Genomic DNA, 19,638 nt, shown 5'->3' on the forward strand with positions numbered 1-19,638 from the left:
AGGTCAGTCATTCAGATTAGGCCCCGTCCTTTTCGGATCGGGGGGCGTGTTTTTTGCAAGAAGTCTCATTCTCTCCTCCAGCCAATGGCTGGAGGAGAGAAAAGACAAACACGCCCCCGAATCCGAAAATGCCGATGCCTTTCTCCGAGGCATTTCTGCTCTGCCTCGGAGAAAGGCGGTGGTGTCTTCCGGTGCCCTCGGAACCTACAGTCTCACTGGAGTGGCTGATTTCTGTTTAGAGGCACCAATACTGGTATTAGTGATAATATCGCCTTCTATAATGGGGCCCGCTCCCTACTCCTTACCAGGGTCATCAGGGGTTCTTTGGTGTTATCTCCTGGCTGCCGATGTTCAGAGAATATGCTGTCTTGTGGCTTTCCCAGGCCAGCTTGTCTCGAGGATGAGCACAAACTGATCCTGCTCCCCAGGAAGTCGATTCTTGCAGCAGCCCGGCGGCCCCAGCTGAGCCGCACTGCAGCCTCCGCCCACACTCCTCCCAGTGTTCTCAGCCCCGTTGTTACTGTCGGCCGCATTAATCCAGAGTGGTGCCACCACGATGAAGGTAACCCTGCTTTTCAGGACCCCCCCCCACTATCTGCCGCACTCAGCACAGCCCCGGAGAGACCTCACCCTATTTTCGGCATGATTGAGAGCACAGGTAAGCGAAAAAGACTTGCCGCTGCCGTCAGCCTAGGAGAGTTTGCGACCGGAGCTAACTAGCAGCCTTGCCTTACGGACCTCAGTATGCTTCTGAGCCTCTGAGTGTATCCTGGTGGCTTCGTGGCCCGTAAGCGTCATCTTCTCTGAAATACCTGGCGAGTTTCAGTGCTCTCCTTGTCTGTATATCTTTCAATTTGTACTTCCAGTATTTTCATATATGCTAATTTATGCTACTCGTTCTTTAATGGCATTCAGCCCTGACTTCGCATTACAACACCATCCATTATAGGCATGCAGAGCGACTCTCCCCTACTTCCATACCCTTCTTTCTCATTTATGGAATGACCCAGATGGTTAGCTTCTACGTCTCGGGAATTCTGAACAAGCATTTACAATGCAACGGTCTCGGCATTGTTAAAGTTAGAGCTATTGGCATTGCTCATGACAATGCCGTTTCTTTAAATGTTTTAAAAACAAAAACATAAACAAAAATAATGTCATGAGCAATGCCAAGAGCTCTAACTTTAACAATGCCGAGACCGTTGCATTGTAAATGCTTGTTCACACACGTTGCAACTCACAAACTACAGGACATAAAGTAAAATCACATTTACGTTAAAAAAAAAACATGTCATTTTGGTTAAATAAAACAAAAACACCTTCAAACTGTGTAAACAACCATTAAAGGTATAGGAAGCCCCTGACAGGCGGGCGAGTTTTCCCAGACAACTCAGAAGTGACATAATGCCATCCTCAGAAAGCCATGAAGGAGCTCGTGAGCATAACGTTAATATTTAGATTCGGCAGCGAGCTCAAATAAACGCGGCCCTCGCTGCGCCCTGTTTGTCTAGTTCACAAAGATGTCGAATTAGCTATAATTTCCGGCTGCATTGATACTGGTGTTTAAAAGGCAAATATTATACTGGATTAGGGTTTGAAAAGATAAGTCGTGGATATTGACATTTCTTTTCTGGAGAATAAATAACAGAAACACATTTTTTCAATGCATGCGGGACAGTGTTATTAAAGTGCCTCCAAGGACCTGTATATACAATGCCTTGCAGCACTCTGTGATCAACACCTTCTCAGCCTCAGCCACCAATATTGTACTTGGTAGTGAGTGTAACTGGAGATAGAAGGGATTGGCCAACAGTAAAAAGAGTGATTAAGCTGGATTCTTATCTTGTCCGATTTTACCATCCCTAAGAATTAAGAATCCTCAGGCCAACTGGACCTTTTTATCTGCTAAACAGTGTGAAGGGAAGAAAATCCAATTTCTCTATATAACTAATTGAATTTCGACTTATACTCCAAAGATCACTGACTCCGAATTTCAAGTTTTGGGATTCATTACAAAGTCAAAAATAATTGCACATACAAGCAACACATCAAGAGGTTAAGAAAATAAATGGGCACTAATACATAAAATAGCCTATGCAGGAGTCTTATCCGACTCAGAATAAGAAGAATAGTTAGCTCCAGAAGCATTAGGCAACCAATAACTGCTCCAATTTATATGTTAGAAGTCATTAACCTAAAAAGAAAGCAGTTAGTCTGTCCCTACACTATCACTAAGATGACATCCCTACCAAGCATTTTCCCCAGGCAAGAGAGTAAAAAGGTGTCAGTAGTGAAGACTTTCTTCGCAGTACACTCACTTTGCTCAATTAGTAGCCCAAGCTACAGAGCTCGTTCTAAGATGCTCCTTCTAGCTTCCCATCTAATCCTCAACTGCTCAACCCTCGGGGCACTGTCCCTAATTCAAAATCACAAAATCATAGAACATGCCCTCGTCACACCTCTTCAGCCAAAGTCGGTTAGAGTGACCTTGGGTCCCAGGCACCTTCTCCGCCGAAAGTATCATATCTACATTCCCGTGCGCTCCCATGTTGGCTTCTCCTACCATCCTAACTCCTAAAACAAAGGGTTAGTCTTTCTAACGAGATAGGTGTCCTTGCACCTGAAACAGAAACATGGGAACGAGAAACTTTCCACTCTCTGAGATCTGCTAACTTTCTCAAATCCCAGAGCCTTTCCAAGGGAAACATTTTCCGGCCTACAATATTCAGCTAACATAAGAACGAATAGGCCTTTCTCTTAAACGTATATGTGATCAGGCTTTTACACATTTAAGCACATAATTCTAAAATCACACAAAAGCATTAAACTCATATTTCATACGTAAATGAGCAAAACTACACGTGCAGACTTTAATATGGTGCACGCTTAAACCTAATGCATCACATTACACGTGAACTAATTCATTATGCATCATTACAGATACACTTTCAATTAAGCACTACATTGATCTTCATAAGTGACACGGTTACATTTCTAGTTGTACTATTATATGCTATTTTAGTACTACATTTCTATACCCACACGTTAATGTTTTTGCCCTCTAAATATATGGGTGCGGACTACCGGTGATTATGATGCACCCATACAATTTCAGAATAACATGGCGCTCTATCAAGAGCCTGTCGTTATGTGATCTAAAAGCGTTTGCTGTCAGAAGAGTGGCATTCTGGGTAAAAAGCCATATCTAAAAGGGATTCTGATTTTACAGAAGGATAGATCACAGATTTAAAAATGGGAAAAGAACAAGTTGACACTATTTAGAGGTTTCAACAAATACTCGTGGGTCTATGAAGACGTCCTAGAAACATATGTACTTAAAAGAGGCACACTGTCCAAATTTTTTTGAAAACTTTTTATTGGCATTTTCTGTATTTACGTACGTAACAGCAGTAATGATGGCATTGTTATACACAAAAAAAATCTCGCATACTCTACATCTTGGCATGAGATCAGGTAACATCATGGTCTACAATCTCTCGCGTAGCCTCAGAGTCGATGATGGGTCTAAGGGACAAGTGGTGGGGTAGTGTCAGCACCCATACGAGGCAGTCTTTGTTGTATGCTGAGATGTTAGGCGTGCTCTCCCTGCTAGCACAATGTCATAGGGGTGGTGGTATGCCAGCAGTAATAAAAACTTAAACAAACCTGGGGTATAGAACTGGGGTGCACTGTGTCTTTTTATTGCTACCGTTTGGGGGTAGTCGCCTGATTGATGCTTTGTGACAGGGTGGCTAGTTAGGCATGCACAGGTGGGAGGAGGGGGGAGGGAAAGTGCCGGAGATCACCCCAATGAAGATGTAGTTATGGTCCGCTCACGGCTGTCAGTTGCGACCCGCCGGGTGATCGGGCCCTCTGTAAGTCATCCCGGGCAGCCGCAGGGGCCACGAGCTCCCCCGGGAAACCGGTAGGTTGGGACTCCAGCGTCGTCAGTGTTTCTTGTGTGAAGGAGTGGAGTAACATAACCTCTTCTGTGCGGAGTATTCCCTCTTCAGCTGCGCCCCACTTCTTAACGGCACCCACCCATGCCGCTAGAGGAGGGCCCCCCCATTATTTCCAATGCATAGTGATGCATCGCTTAGCAAGGAGGAGCAACAAGGGCGCAAAGCGCATTTCCACCTTCATGTTTTTGCGGCGTTTGCAGATTCCAAGGGCGCTAGCTTCCCATGTGTATAGGTCTTGGAGTCCTGTGACCGTCCTAAGTGTGGTGTGGAGTGTTGCCCAGCAGCTGTGGAGCGTCGTGCAATCCCATAGCATGTGCTGGAATGAGGCATTAGGCTCCGGGCATCTGGGACAGGTGAAGGAACCTCCGGGAAAGTACTTTTGTAACTTTTGGGGGGTAAGATCTGCCCGATGTAATATATGCAGCTGTATGTTTTTAAAACGAGAGTTCCCTATCGTGAAGCGGCCTACGGAAGTCTGTTTCCCGGAGGGGTGCAAGGGTGGGTTGCTTAAGGGACCGTATGGCTTTATATATCCATGTAACTAAGTGTCGCCCGGGACCCATCTGTAATACTGCATGAATTACCGGGGAGGCACACTGTCCAAATATCATTGAGCCTTGATAAGGAACACAACCAATGTTTGGATGGGAACCTATCTCACATGATGGCGGTGCAATTCAAGCGGGCAATTACAGAGGATTTGTCTTCTTGGGTTAGGGTAGCTTAAGAAGATCCAATTAGGTGTGGAGGTTCATAAACCTGGGGCTGAATCTAGCCAAATGTAGAGAATCTTCTGCGTATCTCTGTGATTGGTAGGTTCAAAGCCTAGAAAGAAACCTCAATGAGTTCATGCTGTAGCTGCAGAAATCCTGGCATAATCTTCAGTTTGCAAGTTCAAATCCTGGTAGATAGTTAATTGGTTTCTGGACCATCTGTAAACCTCTCTGACCTGCTTGGAATAGGGTTGAATCCTCACAGAGCTATGCCAAACTCTTCATTCTTTGGATGTTGATAAATGCCAACTGAGTTGGGTAGTGACATTATGAAGTGTCAAAAACAATTCAGTTTTATTGTGTGCTATGCAACGGGTCATTATTGGTTTATTTATACATATATAACTGTATTTAAGACACATTATATATTATTAGCTATACATGCTATATTTATTTTCTATGCCTATGACATGGAGTGCAACGTATCTTCTTTCTAACCCTTTTTTCTTTTTAGGGCGTTTTACAATGTAGGCCATTTTTATAAGTAGACTGATCTGTTGGGGAACCGTTGAAGTGGGAAATGGGATGGCATCTTGGCGTCCTCTGGGGTGCTGCTGATCCTGGTGGCTAGGTGTGCTTCTTTCGAGTTCTGTCACCTATTTTAGTACATACATTTTTTAAGTACATACACCATTGTCTATACACTGTGTGTCATATCTTCCCACTGACATGTTGCTGAATCCCTTTGCGAGATGCAATGCTCCACAGTTTGACCACTGTACAAGATTGACTTAGGAGTTACGGATTAAAGTAGTAACAATCAATAACTGTATTAGGAGATAGATAAGGAAGTTGATGTTAAAACTGATGACAGATTTTAGGAAACTAACCTAAGGAAAAAATGCCATTAAAATGCATATGATGATGACTGGAGCCAAACTGGCCATACTAGTACCATCATGTACATCTTGGTCCTCTCTGGGATGGCCAGGGGGTCATACGAGGTGGGGACACTCGAACCAAATGATAGATCGTGATGGTGCTCTAAAATTGGAGGGGTGCATCATAATCACTGTATTAACATGTGGTCGTGAGAAATGTGGTGTAATGATGATGTGATGTTAAATGATAGAAATGTATTTGTACCATGCAAGGAGGAACAAAATGACATTTATGTTTGAATTTGTAACCTTCGAAATATTGCAGTTGTTTAATGAGAAGCTATGTGTAGTTAAATGCGTTTTAGGTTTAAATGTGCACCAAGATGAAGATTGGACGAATATATAATGAGAGATGCTTAACGTGTAATAATTGTAGATGCTGTAGTGCAAAGCCTTATTAACTCAATTGTATAATTTGATATCTTAAGGCCTAAAAGAAATGTTCATGTTGTGATATGAACGGCCTATTCATTTATTCTTACGTTGGCCAAAATTGTGTAGGCCCGAAAATGTATTTTCCTTGGTAAGCTCTCGCGTTTAGAAGTAGCCAGCGAATTCCATGTGTATGCAAGAATGTTCTGTTCTCACGTTTCAGTTGCAGGTGGAAGAAGCTGCCTTTGTTAGTTAGAACTAAAGCTTTTTGTTTTAGGAGTTTGGCATGGAGGAGGTGTGCAACAATGTAAGCAAAGAATCAATAATTGGGAGCTGGTGTTCATTCTCACTGAGGAGGCCTGGGAACCAAGGTTAATGGAATACACATGGAAAAGACGATGGAAAACTACCTAGGAGAGGTGTCCGTTAGCATGAGGAGATTTGTGGGCATGTTTGACATTTTTGCATTTCGTATTAGGGAAAGTGCCCCGAGGGAGGAGAGTCAGAAGAAGGAGAGTTAGAGAGGTAGAAGGAGACAGGAGGAGTAAGGTGAAGAGGTTAGAGGATTTTTTAGGAGGAGTATCTTAGAACGAACTTTTAGCTGTGGATTGATTTGAATACATTGTTTGACATTGTAGTACCAAGTGATTCTGTTACACATGGTCCTTCACCTGTGGTTATGAAAAAGTATGAACAGGTAATCACATGGTTACAATCTAAAATATCACCATAAGATATTGATTGGGTTAAGATAGACAGAACTGTCCAGGAGCCAAAGGAGACTGTACATGCCTATTATGAGAGACTCTTGCAAGCCTTCAAGCAGTATAGCGGGTTAGATACCCTTGACCCAAAAGATATGGGACAGTTCGTCTCCAAATTTGTGTTAGGATTGAGACCAGAAGTTAGCCTCATGATCCAGCAGCATTTGATTTGCTGGCAGAACAAATAGGTGGATGAAATTCTGAGGTATGCCAGGTATTGCTGTGATGAAGTGGACTCGAATCATAAGAAGCTTAAAGATAAGCTGATGCTGGTCCAAATGCAGAATGCAGAAAAGCAAGATCAGAAACAGTCAAACGTAGGAACGTTAGGAAGAAGACAGGGAAATAATCAAGGTGGGACTCAGAATGCATCAGGACAGGGAAAGGTAAAGCCCATAGATCCTAAGACAGGAAGAGATGTTGATACATTAAAGAAGACTACTGCATGTCATAACTATCACAAGATTGGGCATTGGAAGCGCGAGTGTAGGTCGAATCCAGCTAATCAGATTCAGCAGGAGGAAGTGGCGTAGATACCTGAGGTTGTCAACACAGTGACGAGACCCAGATCTGTGCAAGGGGGGACAATAGGGCCACAGGCACAAGTTCCCCAGCCACAGAGAATCTCACAGGGAAATCGAACATATCAACAGATGCCCTTTATCGAGACCTTTGATGAACTCGATTCAGATCCCTTGCAAAGACAGTGCCTGAGGGGCAGGAAGACTGTACCCATGGAGCAGTCTTGGAGGTAGATCAGAGAGGGCCGTATGTAGAGGCGGATGTTGATGGTCACCCAACTACCTTTTTGGTGGATACGGGTGCTACCCGTTCTACTGTAAGATCGGCAGTGGTCCCAAATTTGCCCCTTTCGGGACAATCAATTCAAGTTGTAGGAGTGGCGAATAAGAAAATGACTAATCTATTGACTGTACCGATACCTGTGAGAATAGGGACCTTCCATGATCGACACCAATTTGTGGTATGCGTCTGTTTGTTGTATAAGTTGAACTGCACCATCTATTGCACGCCTAAAGGAGTAGAGCTACAGACTAGTGATGATGATGCTACATTTAAGGTGGTGAATCAGAACCTGTGCATAGAAGAATTTCCTATGTTGACAGTTGAGGAACTCCCACTTGACCTGAGGGACTCTGTCTCTCTGGATGTATGGTACTTCACAGGGGAAGAGATAGGACTGATCAAGGGAGTTGAGCCAGTTAAGATCCAGGTTAAACCTAATGCAGAGTTCCCAAGAACACCTCAGTATAATCTGTCACCGGAGACGATTGCAGGGATCAAGCCTGTGATCGAGTCTATGATTAAACAGGGAAGCCTGAAAGAAATAATGGGGAGTCAATATAACTCACTGATCATGGGATTGCAGAAGCCAAGTGAGAAGTATAGGATTGTACAGGACCTGCGAAAGATTAACACGATTGTGGTTCCATGTTGTCCTGTGGTACCGAATCCATCCGTAATCCTGTTCCAGATCCCATGTGAAGCTGAGTGGTTCACTGTGATTGATCTGTGTGAGGCATTCTTCTCGATACCTTTGCATGAGGAAAGCCAATTTTTGTTTGCTTTCCGGCTGGAAGACCGTGTGTTAACATGGTTTCATATCCCATAAGGGTATACAGAGAGTTCATCGATCTTTAATTAGCTCTTGAAAAAGAATCTTGAGAGTTTCATACTGCCACAGAATTCGGTTCTTCTGCAGTATATTGACGATTTTTTGATTGCGTCCGAGACGGAAGATGCTTGCAGGGTCGATACCGTTGCCTTACTAAATCATCTAGCAGAGAACGGACACAAGGTGTCACCGAAAAAGCTGCAGTACTGTTTGCCCGAAGTACAGTATTTGAGGCACCAGATCGAGAAAGACAAGCGGAAGGTGTCACCAGATCGAATTGAGGCAATCATGAATATGACTGTGCCTAGCACTCAAAAGGAGGTTAGGATGTTTTTGGGGGTGGTCGGATACTGTCGCCAATGGATCCCCAATTTTTCTGTGAAGGCAAAGCCTTTACAGAGGCTGACGCATAAGGATGTGAGTGATCCAGTACCGTGGGATCATGACTGTTTGGTCACGTTTTTGGAAGTGAGAGAGAGCCTATGTTGTGCTCCGGCTCTGGGGATGCCAGACTATAACAAGTGCTTTTCATTATTCTGTTATGAGCAAGAAGGTTGTGCTTTGTCAGTCTTAACTCAAAGCCATGTAGGAGTCCGTAGACCAGTTGCTTACTTCTCAGCTACTTTAGATCCAGTAGCTTCAGCGTTGCCGGGATGTCTCAAATCCGTTGCTGCAACGGGTGTCAGCATTGAGAGATGTGAGAGTATTGTTATAGGTCATCCACTTACTGTTTTTGTTCCACATTCAGTTGAGCTCCTGATGACGAAGACTAAGACACAGCATATGACAAATAATAGACTTACCCGTTATGAGCAGGTTATACTTGCTTCAGAAAATGTGACTTTGTAACACTGTTCTGTCTTGAATCCTGCTTCTTTAATGCTTTTGCCAAATGTTGATGATGAAGATTGTGAGGACAATGACTGTCTCGATGTGACTGAATTCTGCACCAAACCGAGGCCTGACATTGTTGATGAACCGCTACCTGAGTCTGATGAAATTTTTTTTGTCGTTGGTTCGTGCCTAAGAGACAATGTAGGTCATTTGAGAGCAGCATTTGCTGTGTGTACCATTTCTGGAGTGGTGGAAGCTGCTGGTTTACAGGGGTATACTCCGCACAAGTAGCTGAAATCATTGCTCTGACTCATGCCTGTTTGGCTGCTGATCAAATCCGAATCACTATTTACACCGATAGTCAGTATGGGTTTGGTGTGGTTCATGACTTCGGACAGCTATGGTCACAGAGAGGTTTCCTGATGTCATCAGGATCTCCCATTAGGAATGGGGAATATGTAAGACAATTGTTAGAAGCCTTAAAGTGTCCACGAGAAATTGCGGTGGTAAAATGTACAGCCCAGGGAGGGGAAATGACTTTGTCTCTCTGGGAAATAGGTATGCCGATGAAGTTGCAAGTTTTTGCGCTGAACAGGGATGCATTTTCACTGGAGACTATACAGGAGAGAGCCCAGAAAGAACTAAGCTCAGCATGATGTTAGGCATGGCAGACACCTGGGATGTGCTCAAGCGGTTGCAGGGAGAGGTTTCAGAAGAGGAAAAAGCTGTGTGATCAGAACAGGGTGCGAAATAGGAGATGATGGGATTTGGATTTCAAATGACGGTCGAGCAGTGTTGCCAGATGATTTATTAAGTCCAATGGTAAGGTTAATCCATGGAGCAGTGCATCGCATCTTGGAAGGGAGGCTATGGTGCGAGTGTTCAGACAGACGTGGTATAATACACGGTTCCGTGCGTTTGCTGAAGCAGTGTGTCATAGGTGTGTCACGTGTCAGCAGATGAATGCTGGAAAGAAGACTGTGGTTGCTTTGAGTCATATTGGGAGGTCTGGAGGACCTTTCAACAGGATACAGCTTCATTTTATCGAGATGCCCAGGTGCAATGGTCTGTGATACGTCTTGGTCATGGTGTGTGTTTTCTCACGATGGGTGGAAGCTTATCCGACGAGAAGGTGTGATAGTCTTACAGTAGCAAAGTTGTTGCTTAGGGAGATGATACCGCGGTTCGGATTTCCAACCTCATTGGAGTTGGATAGAGGAACACATTTCCACAGTGAAATGATGAAGTTACTTTGTGCAGCTTTGAATGTTGACCAGAGGCTGCATTGTAGCTATTGACCAGAGGTTTCTGGTATTGTGAAACAGATTAATGGGACTTTGAAAATGAGGATGGAAAAGGTGTGTTCGTCCACATCTCTAAAATGGCCGGATGCATTGCCGCTGGTGTTGATGAGTGTTCGCGGTACACCTGATAGAAGGACGGGTCTTTCCTCCACACGAGATCCTGATGGGGAGGGCGCTGCGGTTACCAGCAGTGCCATGCACAGCCTTAATAAACATCACAGATGATTTGATTCTTGACTATTGCAAAGGAATGGCTGATGGGGTCCGTTCAGTGTCTCACCAGGTGGAAGCTGCAACTGCCCCGACCTTGAGGGACCTCTGCCATGACCTGTGTCCAGGCAACTGGGTGCTAGTTTGCAAGCACGTGAGGAAAAGCTGCCTTGACGCCTGTTGGAGAGGTCCTTACCAGGTGATTCTGTTGACAAATACAGCAGTGAAGTGCGGAGGCTTGCCGAACTGGATACATCCCTCCCATACTCGCAGAATTTCAGAACCCCTGGAAGAAACAGCTCCTCTTGTATAAGAAAACCCAGCTGTGGCAGAGATGCCACTTAAGAGGACAAGCCGAGCTGTGGGGGTTGCTGAAGAAGCTGGTCCACCAGAACAAGCTGAGGACAGTTACGCTACACAAGACCCAGGTATTGACTGAGGGAGAATGTAACATTGCGAATGGTATAGGGTCAGACTCAGCTGAAGTAACTGGTGTGCAAGGTGGTCGGGGCACAGGAGAAAAGCAGACACTGCAGAGGAGTCGTGGCCTAGGAGACAACGAAGGCTACATTTGAGACCAGCTCCTGAAAGAGACCTTACTCCTGTGTCAGAGACTTCTGAATCTGAACTGAGTGAAGTGGAGCAAACTCAAGAGGGTTTAAGATGGTTGAGGAGAGTAAGAGTGCCTTGTCAGAAGTATGCTGCCCTGGAGTAGACTTATATGGTAACAGATGCCGGGAATGGTGGGGACCGGAAGACTGAGTTCTTCACGAGTAATCAGCAGAACACCCAAGCTGAAAATCGAGGTGGTATTGATAGTCCCTGGACTAGAAATAGAGGGAGTGCTGCATAACAGTTCTGAGACCTCCAGTATTGAGCAAAGTGCGGATCCTGATCCTACAGGAATTGTCCTTTCCGTCTTTTGCTTGTCAGCCACCAGCTCAGGAGATCGCAGCTGTTTGTCAGGAGATATTGCAGCATGTGTTAATTGAAATTGGATCTGAGCTTATAAGAGACAGCAGATGAGTCGTAGGTGTCTGTTCCCTATCCACATCTGCCTGATCCTGTAGATCTGACACAATGATTGAGCTCATTTAGGGGGGTGGAGTAATTGGGAACTCTGACCAAGGCAGATGTTAGCGCAGGTGGTGCCCAGTTTGCCAATCATTTTTGGTGCCCCACTTAATGACCTCCTCCACAGATTTCCCTCACTACCACCCTCCAACAGTGCCCCTAATCTCCCCATAGCACCTCTCTCTCACATACATTGTATCTGTTTTACAGTGCTTGTAGGAAAGTAGGATCTGCTTTTATGGTTACCCCCACTTTTTCCCCTGTGTTATGCTGTTTCTGACTAGTCTGACTGTGATCCTGCTAATCAAGACCCCTTCTCCCTTAAATTGGTTATGGTGAGTACTTAGGTACATCCTAGATTGGCTACTGGTGCACCCTTATACGTCCCTAGTATATGGTACTGAGGTCCGAGTGAATAGGTACACCAGGGTCCCCCATGGCCTGAAGCATGGATTATGCCACCCATGGGAGATCACTCAAACTGTAACTACAGGCCTGCCATTGCAGCCTGTGTAAGCTGGTGCTAGCACGACTTATGACTGATATAGGTTTCCCTATATCTAAGGTCACTGCACTTAAAACCCCTACAACTTTTGGAGTCCATTCTCCCAGGTTGTAAGTGCAGCAGCCATTACGATACATAGAGTGGCCATGCATCATTACGCGATGACCATCTCTAAACTGGCTGTAACGAATCCTGTCATGTTTGGTATCAAACATGTTGGAATCATGCTTCCCACACCGTAAACGGTGTGGGAGGTATGAATCCATGCACTGTAAAGCTCCTCTGGGAGGCCCTCTATGCTCCCGGTAACAGCCTTCTACACCCAGACAGCACAACATGGCTGCTGCCAACCAGAGACACGATTCTGCTCTCCTGCTGCTGAGCCAAGCTTGAGCAGGGAAAGGCAGAACAATAGGTATCCTGTCACAGGGAGGTGTGACCACCTCCCAGACAGGGTTTAATGTATTAGGGCCGGGTGGGAGTGCTTGCCAGCGCCACTCAGTCTGCATGAGGGGCACATTTGGTGCCCTACTTGCATAGTCCAGTTCAAACCAGCTCAGGAATGAAATGGACAAGGGACATGGGAGTATCCTCCCCATTGTCTGATCCCTCTCCTGGGAGGGAACCCTGAATCGTCCCAACCCTTTCCTTAGGCTACTTAAGGGCTTGCCTGTGTGTGAGTCCCTAGATTTGTTGTAGGACAAGATTCATTTCAAGACACCACTTCTTCTTCGACCGTCTGGGCACTCTGGACTTCATTGGACCAGAGACTGTAACTGGAAAGACTCCTGCTGCTCCTGGTCTCGTTGTCCTGCAAGTCTGCTGTAATGTCTGTACCAGTGCTCCATACAGGAACCTTCCAAGGCCTGTGGACATCCAAGACACCTGAAGGAATCTCCCTTGAAGTGAAGGAGTCACTTCCCTGCATCTGCAGACACCGGAACAAAGCTGACTGGCCTGCTAATCCCGAGCTCCCATGGACTCTGAAAGGCTCAGCAACACAGGTGGTGATTCTTCACATCCCTCGAGGCCTGCCATGTCATCTCACCAAGTTTGAGGATATAATCCCTCGTCGGAGCCGCAGCCCTGTTCACTACATCTTCTTGCTGTTGCAAAGGCTTGTTGGCTTCCTTCCTCTAAGATCTTTGGGCTCCTTGTAGTCCCAACCTCAAGCATCTCCTATAACCAAGATCTTTGTGTTCACTGCATCACTTGCACCATGAGCCTGCATCTTTGATGAGCTACTCAAGGTCCTCTTGCGACTCGAGTGCCTCTGGCCTGTGGGTCCTCTTGAGGCTCTTCGTTGATTTCTGCAGGCTCTCCTGGTTGCTTGGGGCCTGCCCTGACTCCCCTGCTGGTGGTGAGTCACCTGGACGTTGCTGGTCCCGACACTGCACCTTCTTCGCTTTCCACGCTGTTTGCAGTTGCCAAGGCTTGTTCGTTCTCCCGCCGGACACTGACCCCTCAACTCTCGACATCTGATGCAGGGTAGCTTGTGATCGGCTCCTGGTCTTTCACAGCATGCCTGGTCCTCACAGCTGTAGCTCCAAGGTCACCGTCATCTATCCTGCATCATCCCACATCTGTGGGCATTCGTCTTCCGTGCCTCCTGGTCACTCCTGAGTGGCATAGACTCTGTCCCCTCATCTTTAATCCACCTTTGGGTTCCACCAGACACTGTCTCCTTCTCCAGCAGCGGCATCTTCCTGAAGTCCTTCATTGAGTTTGACGGTGGTTTCAGACGCCATTTCACACCTATGCACCCAGCTTCCCTGGCATAGGCATCCTGGTTCTTAGGGTATCCACGGGTGGGGTGGCTCTCCAACCTTCTGTCTTCCACAGGGTTTCTTCAGGGTCCACAGGGAAAGGTCTTCGTTAAAATTGCAACTGCGACTTACCCGTTGACTTGTATTGAGTACGCGGTCATGTTCCCACACGGCACACGACCTCCATTTGGTTCCTAGATACTCACCTTGGGTGGTTCCTTGGGTCCCCAGCACTTCTACATCTTCTGATTATAGTCTTGACTTGAGTCGTGGTTGGCATAACACTATTTTAGTATATGGTTTGGTCTCCCCCTGGCGACCACTGTGTATTTGTGCTACTTACCTGTTTTTATTGCAAAGTATTGTGTATATCTCCGGGTAGGAGATATCTGTATGTGTTAGTGAGTGTATAAATACACTGTGTGGTTCTTTGTCACCTAATCCATACCAATAAGATTATGTTCTGGTAAAACAAGCTGCTTTACACTCCTTCTGGACTAAGCCTGAAGGCTGATCTCCACATCTACCACTTAGAGAGCTTTCTGAGGTTGTCTAATACCACTAAAATCACCTTAAGGGTGGTGTGGATTAGTGCAGGGTGCTCACTTACATAAGTGTACGCCATATACTAAGCCAGCTTCTCACAACAATCATGTTGGCAATCCAGCTGCATGTGCCACAATATTGGGGAGGGGGTCCCCCATTTATCTGGCCTCTGGTGGGTTGGATGGGCTCAGGACACAGCCCTCTGCAAGCACAGCCCATTGGGCTGCCCGCTCGCTTGTTGGCCAGCACTCTCGTTGTCTCTAACGTAATTTTCTATTTCTACAGCAGGCCTCGGGTGGCTGGTGCAGGTGCCGAGTGGGTGCCGCGATCTGGTGATCAACCCGGGCTGAATTGCCACGGGGATCGTGGCCAGGTGCGGACTATTGGCATGATGCGGCGGACCTCTCTTACAGAGGGCCTGCTATTGTTGGCTCCTGAGCCACTTGCAAAAAAAGTTTGTTGCCTCAAAAACTGCTGGACACAACGGAACGCTGCAGCAGGTGCTTTTAAAACCATAACTTATTTTTAAACAACCCTCCTCCCCCCAGGTCAATCAGACTGTCCTAAAGTCGGCCCTGACTCTGATTTGCATAAGCTTAGTTCCAGTCTTCAGTGGCACATGTAGAAATCCATGTTATTTAGTAACTGTATGAAAGATAGACACAGATAAGGCTTGGCCAGCTATTTCCGTCTCCTCTACGGGCCCCTTCTGCGAAGGGGGAAGAGCATCCTGCCTGATGAGTAAGGAAACCGGAAGTTGGAAGTTTCATTGCAATTCTCAAAGCTGTCATGTGTGTACTATGTAGTTTCTATCTTTCAAATTGTAATTTGGGATAGAAGCTTGTTTTAGTTTATTTACTACTGTGCTTTTAAGCAGAAGATTCTTTTATGTCTTATCTCTCCTATTTGGTGGCTGTTATGCCGTCTTCTTTCTTTGAAATGTTGGACATCAAATCTTGAATTGCTGAGGCAGCATGGTCCTTCATGCCCATACAACCATCACCTAAGTTTAGGGAATCACTTGGTGATGAGAGGATGGACCCAAGGGAAAGGGGGTGAAGGAACAAACAAACTAAAATAATAAAGGAACAGAGACCGGTACATGTCTCCCTGTAAGGCAAAATGCAAATATTTAGTGAATCTGTCCCATAATACCTACCCCACCAACTTCTCAGAACCTAATAGGAACATCACATGCTGCCTACCTGTATGGGCTTTGTAAAACTGGAACTAAACAGCAACAAGAAGCACACAGAAAGGGGTTCTGGGTTTGTGCTATTCCTTGAAAGTACTTGGTTTATCTGCCTATCAAACCCTATATAACACAGATGACTATGGTTATAATACTCAACAAGGATTACTTTACATATTGGTTTCTGTAAACATAGAGGTATTTAAACGTCGATCACTTATCTAGTTCCTGTCAATGCTCCATGAGTCTTACCTTCAAGCCCGTAAAGTGATACTGCAGAGAAGATATGAACCAACTCCACTGTCCCTCTCCTTCTACTTGCTTATGAGTGTATCTGAAAACAAGGGAAAAGGCCGGGGCCCGGGAGAGGAGTTTTTGGATAGGTGGAGTCAGAATGCTCTGTAATTCCACCTAAAATTGAAAAACATGGTCAGGATCGAGAAGATGTGACATGTGTGCTTGTCCCTAACCACCCTTGGTCACTATATCTACCTTGGGAATGTGATCTGCATGTTGAGATTCAAAATGCAGACAGGAGCTAAGGAGAGCGCAGACAGGGGCAAAGGGAATATATCCTAAAAAATGACAAGACAATGTTGTATTCTAAGCACACATCTTCCTTCTATCACATGCTTACCCTCCCAATCCCACTTTCATTGTTGCGTGAACAAGGCCACATTGGGCTGAAATGCATTGGAGTTATGGTACCATTATCATGATTATCTTGTTTTAATAAATGTGCTCATGCAAATGTACTGAAGTGCAGATTATTTGGCGATTCTGTCGCCGAGCATGTGGTTATTGGGCGATTAGGCGGGTTGGAGCTCCTGTTTACATCCGACACTCTTTGCACAAGAGTGCTAGGAAACTATATGTATATAAATGTGTGTGTATATACATATCGTGTGGGCTCGTGGATCTGTTGTATCCAGTATCCAGTTTTTGAGTGGAATATATATATATATAAATATATATATATATATATATATATATGTATGTATATATATATATATGTATGTATTACCTACTGGCGGTCGCCAGTAGGTAGTTATAGTTAGGACCACGTTTCCATAGGAAATCCGCAACATTCTATTTGGAATAACTTTTGCGCCGGTCGACGAATCCTCGCGAAATTTTCAAAATAGGTGGGGCGCTATGCTCCGCTCCTTCCCTGAAAGTCTCGGGGGGATTCGTCAAGCGGGGGCTGAGAAAAAAGGGGGGTCCCAAAACGCGTTTTTCCCATGCATTTTTCCATAGGACCTTTAGACACAGCTACAGCCCGAACGGCTGAACAGAGTTACTTGAAATTTGGCAGAGAGGTAGTCCTCAGGTCAAGGAAGTGCCTTTTGTAGGTCTGGTGTAAATCTGTTCAGTAGTTCCTGAGAAAATAGCATTTAAATCAATATATATATCTGAGCCAGCTTACGGTGCGCTTACCGTGCGCTTACCGTACGCGTACGGTGCCGAGCGCGAGCTCAAATCTGATTGGTTGTCACATGACTGTAAACATTCGAATCGGACGAAATCAGGAAGTGTCGGCCGCCATTTCGTGTGTTTCACACAGAAAAAAAAAGGGAGATAACGTGAAAAGGGGGCAAGGAAGAGAGTTACAGACCCCCTAACATTTGAAAGGGGGTCAAAGAAGGACACAAAATTACAAAAAAAACATTTATTAATTTTTAAAAAAATCGCGGGGTACGCGTACGGTAAGCTCACCGTACGCGTACGGTAAAAAAAAAAAAAAAAAAAGAAATGAAATGCAGATTTAAGTGTTTAGATATTAGGGGGCTCTAAAAAGAGCCGTTGTGTTTATGAAGTGATTTTTTAGTGGTACCTACAAGTAAGTACCGATGCAGAGTCTAAGGTTCAAGAGGAAGACTCTGTTCCCTTCATCAGTGAAGTGTACACCATCTCCTCTATAAATGTCTTGCATGTCGTAACGCAAGTTGTTGTGGTAAATGGAACCCATACCATAGTCACGGAGGAAAGCAGAAACAGATTTGTTGACGTGCTTTCTTGCTTTGTCAATCTGTGGACAAAAATGATTGGACCAGTTCCATTTTTGCCTTTGGCATATGTTAGAAAACACAAAGGCAGTTTTAGGGAAAAGTGAAAACAGTTGTGCAAAGGTCTCCTTCATAAGCATTTCCAGACCTACCCCAGTCAAAGTGCCTAGGTCATTGCCACCACAGTGCACTATTATGAGGTCAGGGTGTTGGATTAGCATGAAGGATTTCACCAATGGCATTAATTGGTGCCACTTTAACCCTCTCTGACCAATCCATTTAATGTCTACATTTGGCAAAGCAAGGTCTCTCACCATACCTGTTTTCTCTGCAAACTTTTCACTCCAGAAAACATAGCTGTGCCCTACAATCCACACTGTGAACATTTTCCAAGGAGATCTGGATGCACTCAGGAGGTGTACTTCAGTAGAATGGGAAAATGAAATGAAAGACAGTTTGGAAATTGAGGCATACATATTTTTTTAAAATGAAATGAACTCATTGGCTGTTTCATACCATTCAACACTAAAAACTAGGCTGTGTGTGTCAATTTATAGAAGCATGATTTGTATTGGTACAGAAAAATGTGTTACCAAAGAACATTAGTATGGATTTGCTGTTAGGTTAGAAAAGTCAAGCACTCTTGCTCATTGAAAATGAAACATTGTGTGGTGAACTTCTGACCTGACTGTAGACAGCAGTGTTCCATGAGCTGTTGCTATGGTAGCAGGCAGAAGTCAAGTTGGGGGAAGGGTACTTTTAGAAAAGGGTTGGATTTCAACCAATAGAAATGTGTGATTTCATTTGAAAAAAAGGGGGAAGCACTGAAATTTGTAATTGACGTGTATATGTGTGGAAAAAGAGAGGGAAACATTGCCATTGTCTGGTTCTGCTGAGAGGAGAGAGGTGAACAGAACAGAGATCCTGGCTCTGATAATCTGCTGTTTGAGTGACACATTTCTTTCACAACTAACTAATTTTAAAGGTGAGTTATGAGTTTGAGAGGGGATGTATGTGGTAAATTAAGAAATGAATAATAGAATTGGAAATCCTTTTGTTGAAGTTGTGTTTTTCAATTTGTGTTTTGGGAGAAATTAAAATGTAAGGAACATGTAAAATATTATGGAATAAGTTTTTACCATAAATTAAGGTGTACTGGTATAAATGAGGAATACTGAAACCAAAATTTCAACATGTGCACAAGCAGACTCTTTGCACACACCCAGCTGCTTACCCTGTAGAAACATGCATAGTATTCTCAACCGAGTGGGGTTTGAGGTTGCAGTCAGTAATGCAAATACATTGACCATCACTAAGGCTGGTTGCCCTTGCTGGAGTGTAGTCAGTCACCCAGGTTACACATGTCCCTGGTCTCAAAAAGCTGTTTGGACATGTGCAGTTTACAGAATCTGAAAAGTGGATTGAAAACGTGTGAGACTGTAAAAGTAATTATCACTTGCCTAAAAAAAGAGTAGTAAGTGTGCTTTCAAATTGGCAAAGAAATTTCGTTTTCTGCCTAATATGAAACCATGACTCTGTGTGCAAAGAGGAATTGTTGACAGACATTTATTGCGTACTACTCTGGTAATTTTACATTTGCATTACTAGGTAAGGGGCAGCTATTTTTCTGCACAAGCAGACTCTTTGCACACACCCAGCTGCTTACCCTGTAGAAACATGCATAGTATTCTCAACCGAGTGGGGTTTGAGGTTGCAGTCAGTAATGCAAATACATTCAGCATCACTAAGGCTGGTTGCCCTTGCTGGAGTGTAGTCAGTCACCCAGGTTACACATGTCCCTGGTCTCAAAAAGCTG

The sequence above is a fragment of the Triturus cristatus genome, chromosome 8 (assembly GCF_964204655.1).
Source record: "Triturus cristatus chromosome 8, aTriCri1.1, whole genome shotgun sequence".
Lineage (NCBI taxonomy): Eukaryota > Metazoa > Chordata > Amphibia > Caudata > Salamandridae > Triturus > Triturus cristatus.